Genomic DNA, 19,242 nt, shown 5'->3' on the forward strand with positions numbered 1-19,242 from the left:
GTTGTCCATATTGTACACATTCTTGTAGGATTTAATTAATATTTGTTTTGGAGAAAATGACAGGGACTGAAATGTGTTTAACACATGTAGCCATGCATAAAAGATACACTGCCTGTTTGTTTTAAAGCCCTCTCCAGCAGCATATGTCTTCATTATTTGTAGGGCCATTTGCTTATGTTAAATTATTCCTGTAACCTACTGATCCAAAATATTTGTTATTCCCTCTTCTATAACTCACTTCTTTATCAACAGAACATGCACTAGCTTCCAGCCACTGTGTTTTACATTATGCTAGGCCTAATGCAAGGTAAATAACCATCCTTCTATTGTCTGCATCCCCTCTGGGATTGTCTGCATCCCCCCTGATCCAGGCCTGATTTCCATTTATACTACATGTTACTCCAGGGTAGATTTTTTTTTTTTAGCGTTACTTGGGATGGTTGCAATGCCAGGAAAAAACAGTGAATACATTCATTCTGCAGTGACAATGCGTGTTTCTCAACAACCGAAACGAATGCAGAAAAATACCAGCGTGTGTGAGGCTGTGGGCATAACATATGTGAGAACATGTGGGTGTGTTTTTGTGGCTAAAAGAATGTGTGTGTTTGTGCGTCTACACATCATATAGCGCCTGTCACTGCTACAAGTGGGCACAGGGAATATAATGGTCTCCCGATGGGAGAGGATCAATTATTCCAACACCGCATTTTAATACTTGCTGACATGAGGGGGAAATGCATTCAGTTGAGGCATTTAAGAGTGGTACTTCTCGGGAAAGCTTGGAAAGTGTTTTTCCAAGAGAGCTGAAGAGCAGCGAGAGGAAGACCTCCGAGCTAGCAGGCATCAGTGACAAGCGCATTTGAAAAGTAAAGGAGTTAAGGGTAGGAGAGAGGAAGAGCTGTCAATCTCATCCCAACCTACTCCAGCCAGCTAGGATGAAGCTGGGATAAAGCCGAGGTTAGGGTGGAAATGTCTGTCGGTATCCATTGCTGTTGGCAGGTGCCTATCATGTAGGCCCAACAGATTGTGTCTAGCTCTCCAATGGCCACTACAGACCAGTAACAGTCATCAGCAATTTACCTGTTTAACTCATTCAACTTCTAAACACCTGAAAAGTCAGTTATTTTTGTCAATGACATGAATAGAAGTAATCAATTATGTCGACACGACGTTCCAGAGAAAAAAAGAAAATAATATATAAAAATCTATATATCTCAGTGGCAAGGGGTGACTTTTTTAACTGTGTATGCTGGGTGTGCGTTATGTCAAAAATGAACCTGGTGCAGATACGTTGGATGGGATTCAACATTACAACAAAAATAGCTGCATAACGCTCTATTCAGAGTATTAGCTGCTTAGTTGCTTACTCTCATGACACATAGCAACACAGCTAAAGTTTTCCTAATATGTCTGACATTTTATTGAAAGTAGCACCCGTAAAAGCTGTTGATAAATGTAAGCTTTTAAAAAAAAAAAAAAAAAAACGGTACAAGATTTTCAAAGCCAACCTGAATACAAAGAGTAGGTTATATAGGGCTTATGTGGCACATGTGTTTTGAACTACATTTTTTCCTTTTTATCATGAACAATAGTTATTGACCCAATTACCAATCTCTCAGCACTTCTCTTCTTCAAGATTCTAAAGGGTGGTACTAGTTTATTACTCATCTTTCACTCTCTATAGTGCTCGCTCAATGGCTTACGGCTGACATAAAGCCCACATCCAAACGTCAGTGGGAGGAAAATGACTAAAGCATATTCAACGCTATAGAGGCAGGCCCACAAACTGAAAAAAAACTAAATATTAACAGTCATGCACTCTAAAATGTACCATGTATATCACTGACATGGTCGTCTAAAATATCATTTACGCTTAATCGTTTATGTTTTTTATCTCTTAGATTCGTAATCTTCTTTAACATAATCATTGTCTGAGGGGGAAAACAGAAAAAAGGGAGTTATGCATCAGAGAACACAAACCAGACTTTCAGGTAAACAAACCAGCCTGCCGTGCATGCAAATGCTGCTGCACAGACAAAAGTGCTTGTCAGAATGTCCTTCCATTGGGTATTTCTTTGAGAACAGATTACTCTTATCTCTCATGTCACTTCAATCACATCTTATACTTGTGATTTGTAACTCATTTAGACTGGCAGTCAGTGCCAAATTAAAACATGGCTTCCGAAATTTACATTCATCAAACTAATGCAATACAGCGGGTTCATTGCACCGCAATACTGAGCATTATTTTGCATCTGTAAAGCATAGCGTAAACTATCATTTTTGATGATGTGACACAACCACCGACTCCCGAGGTCCATATTTTTATTTTTTAAATTATTATTATTTTTTGGTTCTTCCTCCGAAGAATGCATTAGTAAAATGCGTGCTGCTTATACAAAGCACCCTCCTGAGTAGTCATTAACAGACTGCTTTTGAGAATAAAAATAGCTGTATTTTTAGTTGATCCAAGGAAGCATTAGCAGGGAAGAATTTTAGATTGCCAATGTGAATGGTGATGACCTACAGTGGTCGGTCCTGGCCAGTTCATGTTTGGCATATTGAAAATAAGAGCAGATAGTGGCTGCAACCAGTCATGCATATAAAACAGAGTTTTTACTATTTAATGCTGTGTAAAGTCTATTCATTAAACATGCAGAGGGAGAATCGTCCATCACATCCATGTATTCTGGAATCTAAATAATTCCCCACGGTACACATGATAGAGAGCACACAATAACTCTTATCACATGTTAATCTTGTTCCAAAAGCGGCCTGATATCCCCATCCATCAAAAGCCTATCTACATGCATTCATACTCATTTCCACATTCCCTATGTGTTAAACATGAGCATTACAGTCGCTGGCATTTTCTAATCTCAGAGGTGCTGAAGTATCCATCACCAGCGTCCCAGTTCCCACCTGCACGTCATCACTGTACTTCAAAAATAACTTTTTGAAATCCATCATTGAAGTCTCTAGATCTGTAAAAACAACAAACAAACAAAAAAAAATTTTTTGCATTTTTTTTCTTGACTTCATTAATAATAACTGGTCATTTTCAGTTTAACAACATTAATTGATGCAGACAACAGAAAATGTCTTGACTTTTAACAATATTCAAAATACAACCACATAAGAGAAGAAACAGCTTTGTAAGAAATGACAAATTGATCAAAACAAGGTGTACCACATGCGGGAATATTCTGAGGATGCAAATGTCTATATATGATTTCCCTTAAATGCATGAATGTTTCACCAATGATTATTGCATAAGGTCTTTAGCGAGCCAGATATCTTACATGGATGGTATTCTGCCTGTCGCAATTTATATAAAACTCTCCAGATATTAGAGTATCAATTACAGAAGAATAAAATAAAGCATATTTTGTTACCTTTTGGATCTGGGAAGGGTTCAGTTTGAGCAGATGTTTTATACCATCATCACTGTCCCCATTAGAGCTCATTTCCCAGTATATTCAGCAACTGGCACATATTCACAATCTCAAACATATTCTCAAAACTATAATTTTCAACATCTTCAAAAACCAATATTTTGATCGCTGACAGCTTCTTGACCAGATCCACCATCAAGTGACAGTGACTCTCATATTTGACTGTGTTCAGTGCTTTCTCTACAGTAAATCGCTGAGCCATTTCAAGTTGTGCTGATGATTCTTCCTATTCTTTTGTTTTCTGCCTGTGGTAACTATGAGTAAAACGTCACTTCATCATTGTGTTCATCAGACATTCCTTGTGAAATGCAGGTTCATTGCATTTATTCAGTCATCAAAGGTTAAATTATTGTTATGCAGAAAAAATATACTTACACTGTTAGACACCTCGGGTCGTTATACAATTTTGACAAAAAAAAATATGGGAAAACAGGCGTTCATATATATATGAGGTTGGTGTCTAACTTTAAAAAAAATGAATGAGGAGGAGGGTAGTGAATGACATCCCGAATCATTAAAGACATGAGGTATGCGATGAAGGAATATAGAGTACTGTTCAAAAGTTTGGTCTTGTTTTTTAAAAGAAATTAATAGTTTTTTTTTTTTAGCAAGTATGTGTTAAATTGATCAAAAGTGATTTACATTGTTACAAAAAAAAATCATTAGTTAATATTTTGATATTTTTCTCTGCAATAATTTAACAATATTACTGTTTTTTAATCACATAAATGCAGCCTTGGTGAGCATAAAAGACTTAGGACTATTTCAAAAACATTTAAAAAAAATCTTACTAACCCCAAAGTTTTGAACTTTAGTTTAACTCTACTATTTTGACCAGATTCATCAACAGTTTGTAAATATGATATCAGAAGTTGGACAGGGCAGAATAATATCCTGACCGTGTAAAGTTTTTAGAGCAAAAATAACAATTTAGTCTGCCTAGATTGATGCAAAACAAGAACAGAGCGATCCCAATAAAATAAGCCAAAAGGTCTCCATGTCTACAAGCTGAGAAAAGGGCCTTGTGCTTCCCTTCCATCACAAATCAACATATATGACCTTTAGAAAAGAGAGAAGATTTGCATTATGCAGTCCATATCGATTCACGTAAGCCTTTTAATGTATTCCCTTTAGCATATTTTATATTAATTGTTAAAAGGTCTCACTAGAACTGCCACAACAGGAGCTTATTTGCATGCAAGAGGAGTAATGAACGGGGAGGCGAGAACATTGCTCTGCATCAAACACACCAATCTGACTGATCTCATGTACTTATGTCATCACGGCTCAGCGCAGACTACATCATGACAGGTCCAATTTAAATCAGAAACCTCTGTGGAACTTCTCACAAGCACAAATATTATTCTCAATGGGCTCTCAATCAAAGAAGGTGGTAGAAAAATGATCTCAGCTAATGGTAGATGACATACAACCAAGGCTGTGTGATTTTGCTCTGGATGCCAGGCACAGAACCTTTTGTTTCTGCAGCTCATAATTTATACGGTATTCATTATGCACACCAACTATTCCTTCGGTCTGAGTCACAGTTAGTCAGCATGCAATCTTGAATGCCAATGTTTTACCTACTGTAACTACTGCAGCATGTAAAATATATTAACATGACATTTATATTCACAAGCAATTGCTTATTTTACACATGTATGTTTGGAGTTGTCAGAAAAATCATGTAGTGCGGTCGACTGTAGTCGCTTCAGACAACTGAACTAGATACTGTGAGATGTGGGTTAAAGGCTGGAGTGGGACAAATGCCTCCGAGTCTTACATGACCTCTGTCTCATCTTCAAAAGGGGAACTGAAGTCAGTGAAATTTACACATGTAAAGGAGAGACCTCAAGGGTTTATACACTTGTCTCAGTAATGGGCTAAAAAGTACATTTGGCACTCAATCCAGATCTTATACTCTACGCTCTTCTATTGCTTTTAGGGATTCCATTGAAAATCACCAGGCATGGTGAAAAAATTGATTCCCTCCGAAACCACAGGCCTTTTATTCTCCTTCAAGCTTCATTCCATCCTGAAACTCTCCGTGGGTATTGAGAGGTGTGAAGTTAGCATTTCAGCACTTTCATTGGTCGACTCATTGAAAAATGGGCATTACATATTAATGATGTGTTGAAAGTGAAGTAATCTTTGACAAGCAATGCACAGCGTATGACATCATATATAACTAAATAAATAAAATAGAAAAAAAAAAAAGAATTATAGCTTGAAATGTTGAAACTGAAATGTGGAAAAAAAAGTCTCATAAAACTATAACGAGGTTAAAGGCTCAGGGAAGGAAGAGGCTAGCCTGGCTCCGCCCTGCTGCGTACTTCCGCTCAATTTTATTTCCCTTCAGTACTACGTCTGGGATTGTGGTGTATTCTTTGGTTTTCTCTGATCATTTTTTTGGGCGGTCCAATCAGCGAACAGAGGGAGTGGCTGAGAACAATGACGTTGAGGTCGTGCGCTAGTTTGAGTTGTAGGGTTACGTCACGACCAAAGGTTACCGATTGGTTATGGCAGATCCAGAGTGACTCTGGGCAGATCCAATAGTTTTAAACTTCAACAGAATACCCGCCTACAAGGAAGTTAACGCTTGTTAATGGAGAGAGGCCAGAATCTCTGTACAAATTAAATGTACGAGGGTCTGGTAGAACCAGGCTAGGAAGAGGCGGGAACCCGAGAACATTAAACAAACTTTAATCCAAAAGTAAACAAACAAAAAAACAAAAATAAAGAGGGCAGCCCCTCAAGGACGACTGCCGCATAAACTAAGGTTGTACTCGCACTTTGTTTGCCTTGTACCGTGTCCTGGCGCAATGGTCCCCCGTCCCCTGCTGGCCTGCACTCACATTGCACTTAACGTTCAGAGCAAGCTTATGTCATCTTTTTGTTTTGAAGAAAACAGAAAGAAGAGTGCTTTCGCAAAGAGCCTGACAGATTTGTAATTTATGCCGCCGAGCAATTTTCACTTGATTGTCCTGCACGTATCAGAATATTATTACAGAGGCAGCTGACTTTAACAGAGGAATTTGCAGCTACAATTCCTGTTCATCAAAAAGGTGAGAACCAGACCTGTTATAAACCTAAATATACTCAAATTAATTGCAGTGTTTCCGCTACTTTCATTCTGCCGTGGTGGTCACGGCAGAATGAATGTAGGCCATATACACGGCCATATTGTGCATATTATTGTGTTATTGTTAAGCCCCACTAAAGGCATAAAAAAAACATTGTAAAGCACCATAAAGTTTTCGTGCACTATATTCCAAGACTTCTAAAGTCATTTGATAGCATAATGTGAGGTAAAAATGAATATTTAAGTCGGTAAGTTAAAGTTAATGGAAACTCATCTCTCCTCAGTCATTATCCATTCAGCATTCAAACAGCGCGTCGCGTTCGGTTACAACAGTAACACGATGACACTCTCTCCAAGATCAATGTTCCCATTATTATACTTTATTTGTAGATAAAGGTCTATGGTTTGCATAAAATGACTTTATCTTGCTGGAGTTTATTGCGCTTTCTAAATCCTATTCCTTTCTTCCGGGTGTCTTTTAGATTACAGCACTGGAGTAGAGAGCACTATGAATTGTTTTTCATGCGCACTGTAACTGAAATTTAAAACTGTTAAAAGAAAAGGCTCAATAAACTGTTGCATAGATATAATATACTAAGCATCAAATATCTCTTCGCTTTGTGCTTTGAACTTTTCAATGCGAAGCACTGCACGCTGTGACTTCGCATTGCTTCAAGTGCATCATTCTGCGCACAGGATGTGCATAATCGCTTTGCTGCTCTAAATTGGAGCCTTTCATATTATATTGAAAAGTGTTCAATCCAAGTAGTAATAGAAGAAGTTTGCTGTCCTAATGATGACAGTAGCACACACAAGCGTTCCCCGCCCAATGCGATCCCCGCCCAAGCCCAATTGAACCGCACCCACCTCTTCAATCAGGCCTGGGCATGGTTATGGAGCGTCTAGGGCTAGTCTTCTCTCGTCTTCCACTGTTGTCACTCCTCCTCTTATCCTTCTGGAGCTCCTACATGGGACTCGAGACTGGTGTGGCGTGCAGGTGACGTTCATTAACCTTCGCGTCATTGGCCTCGCTCCGTTACCACGGCTCTCAGCCCTGCCCTGATTGCCACAAAAACAAATTAGAAACATAGACAAATTGGTCTCTGTTGGCTCAGTTCAGAAACTCATTATTTCAGAAATTCTGTGTGGTGCTACATAAATGAACTTAACAATCTTTTCACTGATCTAAGATGTGGTCCTTAATCAGCCCTGAACAAACATTTCTTGGTTCAGTTCATATATTTTAATTTAAGAGGTTACAAAACAAATAATAACTAAAAATGTCCTACAAACAAACAAACACCTACTGTATGAGAAGAAGTTGAAACTTTACAATATATTCAAATCCTAAAATGTTTATTTTAGGGTTGTGGCCAAAGCTAACAACATAAAATGCATAGGCTACTGAACATCAGAACTACAAAACAAACAACATTCCTATTCCCTACATTCACAAACATGTATCTGACTTCAAGCATCAATAGTATAAAAATTTGCAATCTTGACTCGTGAGTGTAGTCAGAAATGCATATGACCACATTAAATTTGTTGGGTTAATGCTAATGACAAAATTAGTGAAATAATTGCATCAAATCAAATGTTTTAAACCCTGTCAATTGTAAAAGGTAATCATCTGATCTTAAAGGTGAGGTAAGCGATATTTGAAAAATGCTGTTTGAAAGTTGGTCGGACCGACACAACCAGACACTACAACAGACGTGTAGCCAATCAGCATTAGCGGGCGTATGACTGTGGAGGAGAGAGAACAAGCAAGAGGGAGATTTGAAGAAAGACTGTAGAAAGAGAGATGGCTGAGAGACATTACAAAAGAGAAAAGCTCATGAGAATATCACTGGAAAATGAAGGGTTATGATCAGGAAAGAGCTTTAGGACCCACATTAATATTAGAAAAGCTTTCCAGCGCTAGAGAGAGCGAAGCGGGAAGGCCTGAAAACAGACGAGGAGGTTACTTTGATTCTTCTCCATACGTGAGTAACTCAGGGTTTGAGTGTCATTATTTGTCTGGAGCTACTGTGCTGTTGGCAACTAACAACCAACTCTTGTCTGTATTTACTCTTGTGTATGCATGTATATTTTTTGTGCTTCCTTGTCATTCGTTCATTATCTTCCCTTTATTTTGCATGAAGCATTATTTTGTTTGTATTTTGCACTTCTGCTACGATAAAAAGACATCCACTCTTGCAGGCTGACCAGCTAGTGAGAGTTGTGCAGGTTGATGAATGCTAGAGAATGCATTGTTTACTGTTTAGTGTCCTTGTTAGTGCACCAGCCTCGAATGCCAGCGATCAGGGTTCGAGACAGACTCGAAGCAGGGCGATTAGGATTGGAGGGTGAGCTTTGGAATAGGAGCAATGAAGAGAGGGGTATGTTTGTTTGGGTTGATTTCAAATATCAACGACTTTGAGAAATAACATACTGCACCTTTAAGTTAGAAGCAATCTGAACTTAAATTTACAGTTTAAAAAACATATTTTTTGATAACACTTTATTTTACTGGTCCCCTTTGAAAGTTCTGTTGAACATGAGTAACTATGCAACTACATGTCAACTAACTCTCATTAGAGTATTAGTAGACTGTCTGCTTAATATCTGCTAACTCTTTATTTGGATGCTCCTCAACAGATATTCTACTGACTACTTTGCAACTACCCTGCCAGTCTACTAATACTCTACTAACACTCTAATGAGAGTTAGTAGACATGTAGGTGCAACATTACTTATAGTCAACAGAATGGGTTAAAGGGAGCATCAAAATAAAGTGAAACCTATTTTTTTCTTTAACTGAGATTGTTAATATAGCAAATTACTAATATCAGATGTTTTTCTTTTTACCTTTATATATACACTGACCTTAAAAACACAGGTGGTAAAGAGAAAACCACATGATGAATCAACGTTCATCACAAGTAGCTTTTCTACAAGCTGAGGTAAATATTAATTATATAGAAGGTGCACATTGTCATTCTGGGAATGTCAATTTATAATTTTTCACTGTAAATTATAGAATGTCTTTTCACTTCCAAAAACTGTATACATTTAACAGTATTTATTAAATGATTACTGTTTTTGTTGTATACAGAACTTAGCATGCAGTATGTAAGCATTTTTACAGTCTTTTATTGTAAAAATTATGTTTATTTTTGTGACATATGTACTCATGAAAAAAAGAAAAAAATTCTCATCACAAAGATCACCGGAGATGCATTAATTCCAGGTGTAATGTCAATCTATCTCAGCTGACCACTTGAGATCAGATCATCCGTGACAGATGTTAACATTAGGTGTAAACAGGACCCGAGGGAGCTTTGCTGAGAAACAGCATTTACAAACAATCTTGTTGATTGCTTCTAATCAGTCGGAAAAATGGAGATGATCAGTGTGGGTTCATTTATTTATTTGCTTGTTTATCCAATTACTTGATACAACACCTTGGTTATCCCATTGTCATTATGATGCAAATGATCCATCTGTCTATCTTTTACCTGTATGGCTTCACCATTCCCAGACCTTTATAATAAATGTTTGGGTCTGTTTTTTTTTTTATCTCCGGACATTATGACCAGAAGCAAAACACTTTCCTGATTGTTTATCTGCAGCAGCCAGAACACAGCATTAAAAGGGGTTTTGTTTGTAATAAAATATAAAATATTTCCCAATTTCTCCTGTGGGGCAGCACTAAAAAGAGATCTCCTCTTTCGTCCCTTCATGTCACTTGCATGTTCTTTAATCTTCCTTTCACTTTTTTGTCTCTGGATTACAATCATGGCCAGCTGTGTCGAATCACCAGGCATATGCCTTGAAGATCATCAATGTCCCTTGCAGATATTACATGGCACTCATTGGGCTCATCAGCTGTGACATGCAAGTCATGCCAATAGACAGCCGATGAAAGAGGAAGCAGCATGCAAGGAAAGCCAAGAGTATTTAATCCAACCCTCACTCCTTTTCTTTAACACCCCTATTAAATGCATCTACAAATTATTTTAGCTCGCATGTTAAAACCATTCTACAAACAAGCTGTGAAAAAAAGGAGTTAGCCTACCATCATTGCAGGGTTATTAAAAAGTATATATTTTTTTAAATGTGATTTGATGTGTGATTGATGTAAATCCATGATCTTTCAGCACCACCTCTTAAACAATTATGACTTTCTGTATGGATAACATTAGGGAAACCAGGGCATCAGTTAAAGATGAATACTTGGACAATGATTATTTCCCCCTTTTTATTTTTTTTTTCTACAATTTTGATTTTGATACCTGATCATTTAGCCTTTTTAAAACTATACACTTAAGGTGTGTTTACACTTGTAGTTCTGTTCACTTGGTCCAAAAAGACAATTATACATTTAATCCTGGTTTGCTTAGCTTTTACAATGTCATTTTAAACTCTGAACCTAAAGATTAAAAAAATATTTTGCAATAGAACTTACCATACATCCAAAACAATGCTGTGTGCTGGGCTGCGTACATGGTATTTTTACCAGCTGAGAACTCATGAAGAGCTTATAAAATATGTAAAGGTTTACACTCAGAAGAAGATCTGCAGCAAGGAGACAGACTCCTGTACCGAACTGTAATGGGTGACATAGCTCCTATGGCGAGAAAAAAACAGGTTTGTAGAAAGTACTCAAGAAGAAAATGAAGCCAAACTTGTGCTTGAGCATTCTGTCCTTTTTAGGGTCGCATCTTGTGAAATCACATCCTGTTTAGATGTTTGTTTAGATATCTTTGGTCCATGTTCGTTTTTAAGCGGACCAAGGCCCACCTTTACAAGTTTAATCGAACCAAACATGCCAAGTGGCTTAAGACAAATCAATAATGTGATCGCTGATCTGTACGTTTATGGAATATAGCCTGCAGGTGTAGCCTACAGGTTAATGTTATTTTTTTTTTACTTGTAGTGTATTGCTGTACTTTTCAAATAACATCATTCCTGCTCAGGGACTGCAAATTAGCTTTATAGCAACTCTGGCATAACGACTGTGCATGGTCCATGTTCAAACTAAATAAAACTAAAATAACATGTGCCATTTTTCAAGGTAGACTCCATAATGAGTTCAAACGTGAAGAGGGTCAGTCGGACAGGCATAGTAATGTGTGCATGATGCTATTGATATGCTCTCGTCTCCACACGGGCTTCCCTGTTTGGAGTACACATTCTCAGCGCGCTTGCTCACACACCACAGCAGGACTGCTTGTTAAGTCTGCTTTGACTTTTACAGATATGTTTTTAAACTGCTCTGGGAGCAAGTGGCAATGTAAAAAGATAGAGGCTAATTAATGAGAATGTGTACTGGCAGTCTGCAGAGTGCACAACGGCACAAACAAGCAGGTATGACAAGTAATTTGACAGCTTCTGTGTTTTAACTCCCCTTAACTCTGCAGATATTCTCACAACAAACCACATGAAACAGCGTGCTGCTGCGAGACAGGTATCTCAAAGCCCTGACTATACATATATCCTGCATTACCAGAACGTGTTTGCTCTCTCAGCATCAAAGACTGTGACAACTGATGGGAGTAAAACAGAGAGACCGTAGGTTGATGAAATGCCCCTGGAGTGTGTTAAGTCACCCAGTCTAAATGTATAACACGTACTGAGCATATTGATATTCCTCTAGCTCACTTCGTCAAACTGAAAAGACAATAAAAGGGAGGAACAATGGAGTTATGGTGGGAGAGCTCTGATATAGATGGGTCAATGATGTATGGGAGTGTTTTCAAAAGAAAACAAATCTTAAAAATCTACTTTAGAACACGTCATAGAGTTTTGATAACTATATTTGAGTTTTATCTTTACAGGCTGAATTCATATGAGTAAACAGATCTTAATCATTATATATTAAAAAAAAGTTTACATATATTTTCTACAAATACCATGACGTAATCATTCATAAATATATCTAGGTTATCAGGGAATCACACCACATAATTATCCTATTATACGTTTTTGGGGTATACTAGAATATGTTTTGTTAGATTGTTCAAAAAACACATTATTTTTCAAATATTTTATATTATTATAGCACCCTTCTCCACAGTCTGGCTTGAACACGCCAATTTCGATTCCCCCTCACGCCCCAATCCGCGACAAGCCCCTCCTTCTGAAATACAAAATGTGATGTGATTGGTTTGCTGGCCCAGTGTGTTGTGATTGGCAGCGCTTAGCGTGTGTTCGTGAAATATCATGCCCCTTCATAACCACAAGCTCTACTCAGATGTAAATATTAATTAAAGCTGCAAGCAGCGATGAAAAGGGCCCTCGCACCCGTGCCGCCGCCACCCGGTGCCTTTAGGAAAACAGAGCACAGTGGGCAGTATGTAAATATAGGAGGACTATGTCAAAGTAATTTGTATTTGCCACACTTCCTTGTCAAAGTAATTTGTATTTGCCACACTTCCTGCTACCAGCAGGTGGCGCTATTGCTATAACCAAATATGAGCATGGTCATGTGTTCAGGACAGGACTCTTATCAAACATGTGAAGTTTGGGGCAGATTGGACATCGTATGCCTGAGTTACTGCAGGCTGTCTGTGGTTGCCTAGCAACATCAGAACTGCAAGCAATATTGACAGAGAACTTATCTGAGCATGCATAAATCACCAAAAGGCCGAAATTGGGTGTACGTTTGTCAGGCCGCTGAGGGCACACCCTTCGACGAAAACTCAAGATCTTCGCAATTTAAAGTCGCAACGGTCTTAAGATTACACTCACCAAATTTGAAGAGGATCAGATCAAAACTGTAGGAGGAGTTCGTTAAAGTACAACATCAGGAAATGGCAAAAACTGCCCAAAATCTGAGAGGAAGTTCAAAATAGCTGACTTCCTGTTGTGTTTAGGGCTATGCTCCAAGATACTTTTTTGTAGGTATTGGGTCATTACATGTATGTACCAAATTTCATACCTGTACGTGAAACCTAGAGCCGGGGCAAAATGTGGGGGCAATAATTTACCAAATTTGCCCCCCCCCCAATTTTGAAAACCATATCACATGTAAATTTTCACCACTTCTGAGGCGTGTGCAAAGTTTCATGAGTTTTCTAGCATGTTAAGGCCCTCTAAAAAGCGATTCACTTTGGAGAAGAAGAACCCACTTTGAGCCCAATTCAGACCCTGACAATGTGAATGGATTTCACACACAGACTTTGCAAGCAAGGATTTCACAGGATGTTTCAGAGTGGTATGTGTTTTGTAATTTCTTTATACATTATAGATATGATGTTATCCACCATTTAATTGTGATATTTGTTGGAAAACTAAAGTAATACAGTAATCGATCACAAAATAAATGGTTAATCTTCCTAAGGAGCGGTAAACAGTTTTACAAAAGCGAGAGCTTACAAAAGCAACAGAAAACAAGCAGTCTTCTCTAATGCAGCTCAAACAGGCTGCATTCTCTTTTTTTTTTTTTTTTTTTTTTGCGTATTCCGTGGGCGGGGATTATTTAAATGAGTAGCATTGTGACTTCATAAGATCCAGAGAAATCGTGTTGTAGTCCAAAAGAGCCGTTCATTGTAGGCCCCAGTTCTTGAAAAGTGGATTCTGTTAAGTAAAAAATCTCCATTTGGAGTGGACTTTGAGCTTTGTAACCTTGCAAATCTTTTTTTATGCTCAAACAGCAACATTACCTACTAACTAAAGTTGGAAAAGCATAATAGGACACCTTCAAAGGTTAAATAATCAGATGTTGACCATGACAGTCTGCAGGGGATTTTTTTCATATCATTTTATGTTTTTCTACATTTTGGTTGGACTATATAAATTTGTGGGCAAAAATATTTAAAAAAAGAAATGCTAAAATATTATAAAACCCACAAAAACTGAATATCTAAAGGAATATTAACACATAAATCAGTGGCAGCTGCTGGTCTTTCAAAGAGGGGAAGCTCATTTTCGGCCTACATCATAAAATAATGACGTAACGTAAATTCTGCCCTACGTTCGTTTTCTAAGAAAATGCTCTGTGACCCTGTTGTACCAACTAGTCGTCTTTTCCAGTGACTTGACCAGTGTCCTCTCAATGGCCAGCAGAGCTAGGTATAATTGTATAAATGTAATAATATAATAAAGGTATAAATAATAATAAAATAAAGTATAATAATACTAATACAATTTTTTTATTATTTTAATAATTATTTTTTTAATTATTACTAATAATAATATAAAAAAATATAAAAAGTAATAATATACAGGTGAAACTCAAAAAAATTGAGTATTGTGCAAAAGTTCATTTATTTCAGTAATTCAACTTAAAAGGTGAAACTTATATATAGACTCATTACATGCAAAGTGAGATATTTCAAGCCTTTATTTGTTATAACTTTGATGATTATGGCTTACAGCTTATGAAAACCCCAAATTTATTGAAAATTTTCATAAGCTGTAAGCCATAATCATCAAAATTATAACAAATAAAGGCTTGAAATATCTCACTTTGCATGTAATTTTCTATAGAATATATTTGTTTCACGTTTTAAGTTGAATTACTGAAATAAATGAACTTTTGCACGATATTCTACTTTTTCGAGTTTCACCTGTAAATAAAGGTATGAATGTATAATTGTGTGAAATGTATGATGAAAATTGGCTAGAAATTTCGCCAAGAAATAGGTTGCAGCAGTTTGTCTTTCGACTACACTAATCCGCGATGGGACTGAGCTCGAATAGCTTCAGCGTCAGCGACTTTTTATAGTATGAAATCGAGTCAGCCGATCTGCTATATTTAGCTGATTCTGAACGAACTTTTCTTTGAGATGAACGTGTTCTAATGCATTTTTAGTCAATAAAATGTTAACACAATAGTACATATTTGACCATTCATTTTTTGACATTATAGGGGAAGCCGAGCTAAATCCCCACTGACATAAATTAAGAATATGAATTCTTCATAGAAGAGGCGTATTCAAGTCATTGTAAGCATTAAATGCAATTTTATTATTCATTTTGAATAGATGTATTATTACACGACAGGATAAAACAAATGAGTGTCATGTCATTGACCCAGGTGCTATAGAACGGTTAAGAAAGCTAGCGGTGAATGCAGTGTTCACCTTGTCCGCCTGAACCAAATCTAAGGTCAGTGGTGTCTGATACATGGGAGACTACTTACTCATGCAAATCCGGAGCGAGCGCAGCTAGCCATGCCAAGCAACACACCCAACTCACTGCTCAGTCAGGGGTAACTAGACTCAGTGGGCAAATCATGCTGCGAGAAAGGGAGGAGTGGTTGAAGCAAAAGATATCAAGAGAGGAGAGGGAAAGGGAGCCAAACTCACCTGGTCCTGGCTGTCTCTCTGCCAGCTGAACAGCTCGGCCTGCTCTGTGCCATCTGAGGCTAGTGAGCTAGGACGTTGGCCAGGTCATCCTGCCTCTAATGATCTGCATTGTAGGCAAAGAGACTGGGCTCTCTCCCTATCACTCTCCCTTGTCCACTCACACACTCTCACACCAGAAGCCTAAGCTGCTATCAGAAAACCCCCACTCCCTCGAATGAAGCAATCTGCTCGCCTATTACTGTACATCACCAAGGATATTTTTCTCTCCCTGTCCCATCAGCAAACCGGCAGTAAATTAACACAGGGAAACAAGGCATTTTCTGTACTAGCAAGTTGTTTAATGATCTATGTGCTGCTTTCATCTATCTGATGCCATAATCAGGGCTTCAGATTGGTTATAAACATACTTGTTTTTAGTTTTCTTCCCATCACCAGCTAATTGGCCAAGATGTAAGAGATTGCTTGAATGATTTAAGGTTAGTCCATGTTATTTTTTCTATGTCTCGCTGAGCTCCGAGTTACATGGCCAGACTTTTTACTAAAAATGTACAATGTATCTGTGTATATCCTGCACACAAAAGGTTGTCCCTGGGTACTTGACTGTGACAATTGTACACCATAAAGAGCAAGCCGTTAGATGAACACAACTAGCACAAAACCTTGCAGATGCCTTATGAACTAAGAGGAAACTAATATATTACTCTGCTCCATGCTTGCATGAGAGCAGAATAATTTTCAATTACATCACTGCAGAATAATCAAAGGAGGTAATGTGAAATTAAATGCAATCATATAAATATGGCATCATGTTCTATTATATAATTAGAAGTCAGTATTGAGACCACAGTAGATGTAGAAATTGCAAGGTAAACAAACATTTGAAATATACCTGTTAAAAGCAGAAACACACAATGCATTTGAATAGGTTATGTTGCATGCGTGTGCAAGAAGAACGTCTAAGATAAGCCTAGATTATTTGAATGCTAATCTATTGGGGTCAGCATTTTTCTTCATGTAGCGGGTAGGGTGGTTGAGATGGGAAGTGTACCTTTAAGGCCTGCTCATTGATTATTTGGATCAGGTGGCGTAAGTGACGCGTCCTTTTAAATGTGTCGTGAGACATGGACAGGAAAATATTAATGCGGTGTGAGTTGAAGAGTGAGCCTCTTGGTGTATTGGCTGTGTAAACGGGAGAACGTGAGTCTTTTTGCAAGGTCATGCCTATTTGTCGTTAACACTAAACTCATTGAGAACCACTTAACACGGCTCATTGTTTGTTTGTAGCTCGGTCTGGCGTCTGTGTGTATGGTGACCAGTAAATGGTACCAGCAGTTATGAGTCTACAGAAACTTGCTCACATAATAGCGAGTAGTGATTCTACACGGGTTTGCAGCAACGTAAGTTTACTAACCCTTTTTCTTTCCGACGTAACGTGTAATGTTTAGCACTGATCGTTTCCTTTCTTTGATATTGCCTATGAATAGAAGCAACACTGGTGAGAGTGTGCACAGCTATTAGTCATCCCAACGCTATCTCACGACCAATTCGTACGAATTCTTATGAGTGATAAAAAGGTGGCTAATTTGTACGACCTCACTTGTACAAATTTGTTCTATTTGTCTAAACCCACGTGATGGGTAGGTTTAGGGGCAGGGTCAGGGGTAGGTCATTCGTATGAATTCATACGAATTGGACAATTCGTAAAATATGTACGATTTAGCAAAAATTAGCCACCTCGTAGAATTCGTACGAATTGCCATGAGATCAGGCTGGTCATCCACACTGTTTAACTTTATTGTTACAGGGCATATAGCTCTAATTCATCTAGGCTGGTGTCCAAAGAAAAACACAAGTTTATCTAATCCTTTTTTTGTCTTAATTTTCCAATTAGAGATTTAATATTGTTTTAAATTGTCACGATGCTATCAAACATCGCATCATACACTACTTATGCTTGTGATTACACGAGGATTGCCTTCGTCTGTCACTAGCCAATGTTTTTCCTGGGTTTAATCATTCTGTTTTACTTTTTATTTCTTTGGATGTGTGTGTGTTTGTGTGTGTGTCTTTGGGATCTGCTATCACTTATTTATTGTAGAATTGTTCACTGTTACCTACGGGGAACATTTTTCTGCTCTGATTGCCAATCAGTATATTATTGTCTAGTGTTTAAAGCTGGGGTAGGTAAGAATGGTCTAAAAAACTTATTTTTAAAATTTGTTTAAACTTTATGTATATATCAATACATAATTAAAATGTAAGTATTCTGAAAAAGAAAGTATAAAAATCGAGTGTATGTAGACCTCTAACGACTGTTTTAAAGACAGCTCATTATTTCCATTCAGTCCACCCTCTCCCTTCTGGGGTCCTTTCAAAGCCACGCCCCCAAAACACATGAAAGCGCGACTCCGACCGAAGACGCATTATTTACCTGAGACAAGCGGAGAGGAAGGAGCGCAGTGCATGTAGCATCATGTCAGAATCACATGTAATGTAACTTTATAACGTTGCACTCTTTCTATGAGTTATAAATAGCCAGTAAGATAATATAACGGTAACTAACGTTGCTGTAGGCTATGTAAATAATTATTCTAGCGATATGTAATGCTAAATAAGGTTTGCTAGTACATTATTTTAGCAACATGACAAGCCAGTGAATTAGCAGGTTTCAATTGTTGCTTTGCACAGTGCGTGACATTTTATCTGTATGTTATGCGGCTAGAGTTTTAACACTGAGTCAATGGGCTCCGACGGGCTTGTTTATCGTCATCGGTCTTTTTCCGTTTACCTGTCTTTGTTGTATGAGCAGGTTCCACTCGAGAAATTGGTAGTTTTGGTTGTTTGTCCGCCATTAGCACAGCTGCTCGGCGCACGGCAATCTTGATTTTGAATGACGGTACGCGCTGTGCAAGAGAGGGGCGATCAGCGCGTACGCGAACTTGATTGACACTGCTAAGACACTCCTCCTGGCTCTGAAGGCATCTGATTGGTTCTTTACACTCGGACCGAGTGGCAGTGATTGGTCAGAGTTTTTACTGTCCTGCAGCTGCTACAGAGGTCTGATTGTTTTCATTCCTTTTTCTGAACACATAATGTATTGACTACTCTCAGGGTGGAAGGACCATTTCACCCAGTATAAAAAAAAGTGTTTCTGAACAGGATTACCTACCCTAGCTTTAATAAAATTATATTTGAGTACATCAGTCCCATTTCTGTTCCTTCACTGGATACAACCTGCCTAAATAGTTTAAAGGGGAGCGCTGTTTGGGTTTTCTAGTTTAGATATTCAAATTGTGTGCGTTGGAGCACCCCCTAGGGGTCACATTCAGGTTCCTTTTGTTTTGATGAAATGACTAGATCATAATGTTAAGCTGTGAGAAAACATGGATTGGGAATTGAAGAGTTA

General features: G+C 38.0%; 1 long non-coding RNA gene across 1 annotated transcript; it reads right to left on the reverse strand.

Moving 5' to 3' along the window:
- Positions 1-423: 423 nt before the first annotated feature.
- On the reverse strand, positions 424-15,995 carry LOC307155770. The gene is made up of 3 exons (XR_013820566.1): positions 15,837-15,995; positions 7,405-7,596; positions 424-2,984 (listed from the first exon to the last, which is right to left on the reverse strand). It is a non-coding gene; the product is annotated as an uncharacterized lncRNA (long non-coding RNA).
- Positions 15,996-19,242: the final 3,247 nt, after the last annotated feature.

The sequence above is a fragment of the Squalius cephalus genome, assembly GCF_949319135.1.
Source record: "Squalius cephalus genome assembly, chromosome: 3".
Taxonomy (NCBI): Eukaryota; Metazoa; Chordata; class Actinopteri; order Cypriniformes; family Leuciscidae; genus Squalius; species Squalius cephalus.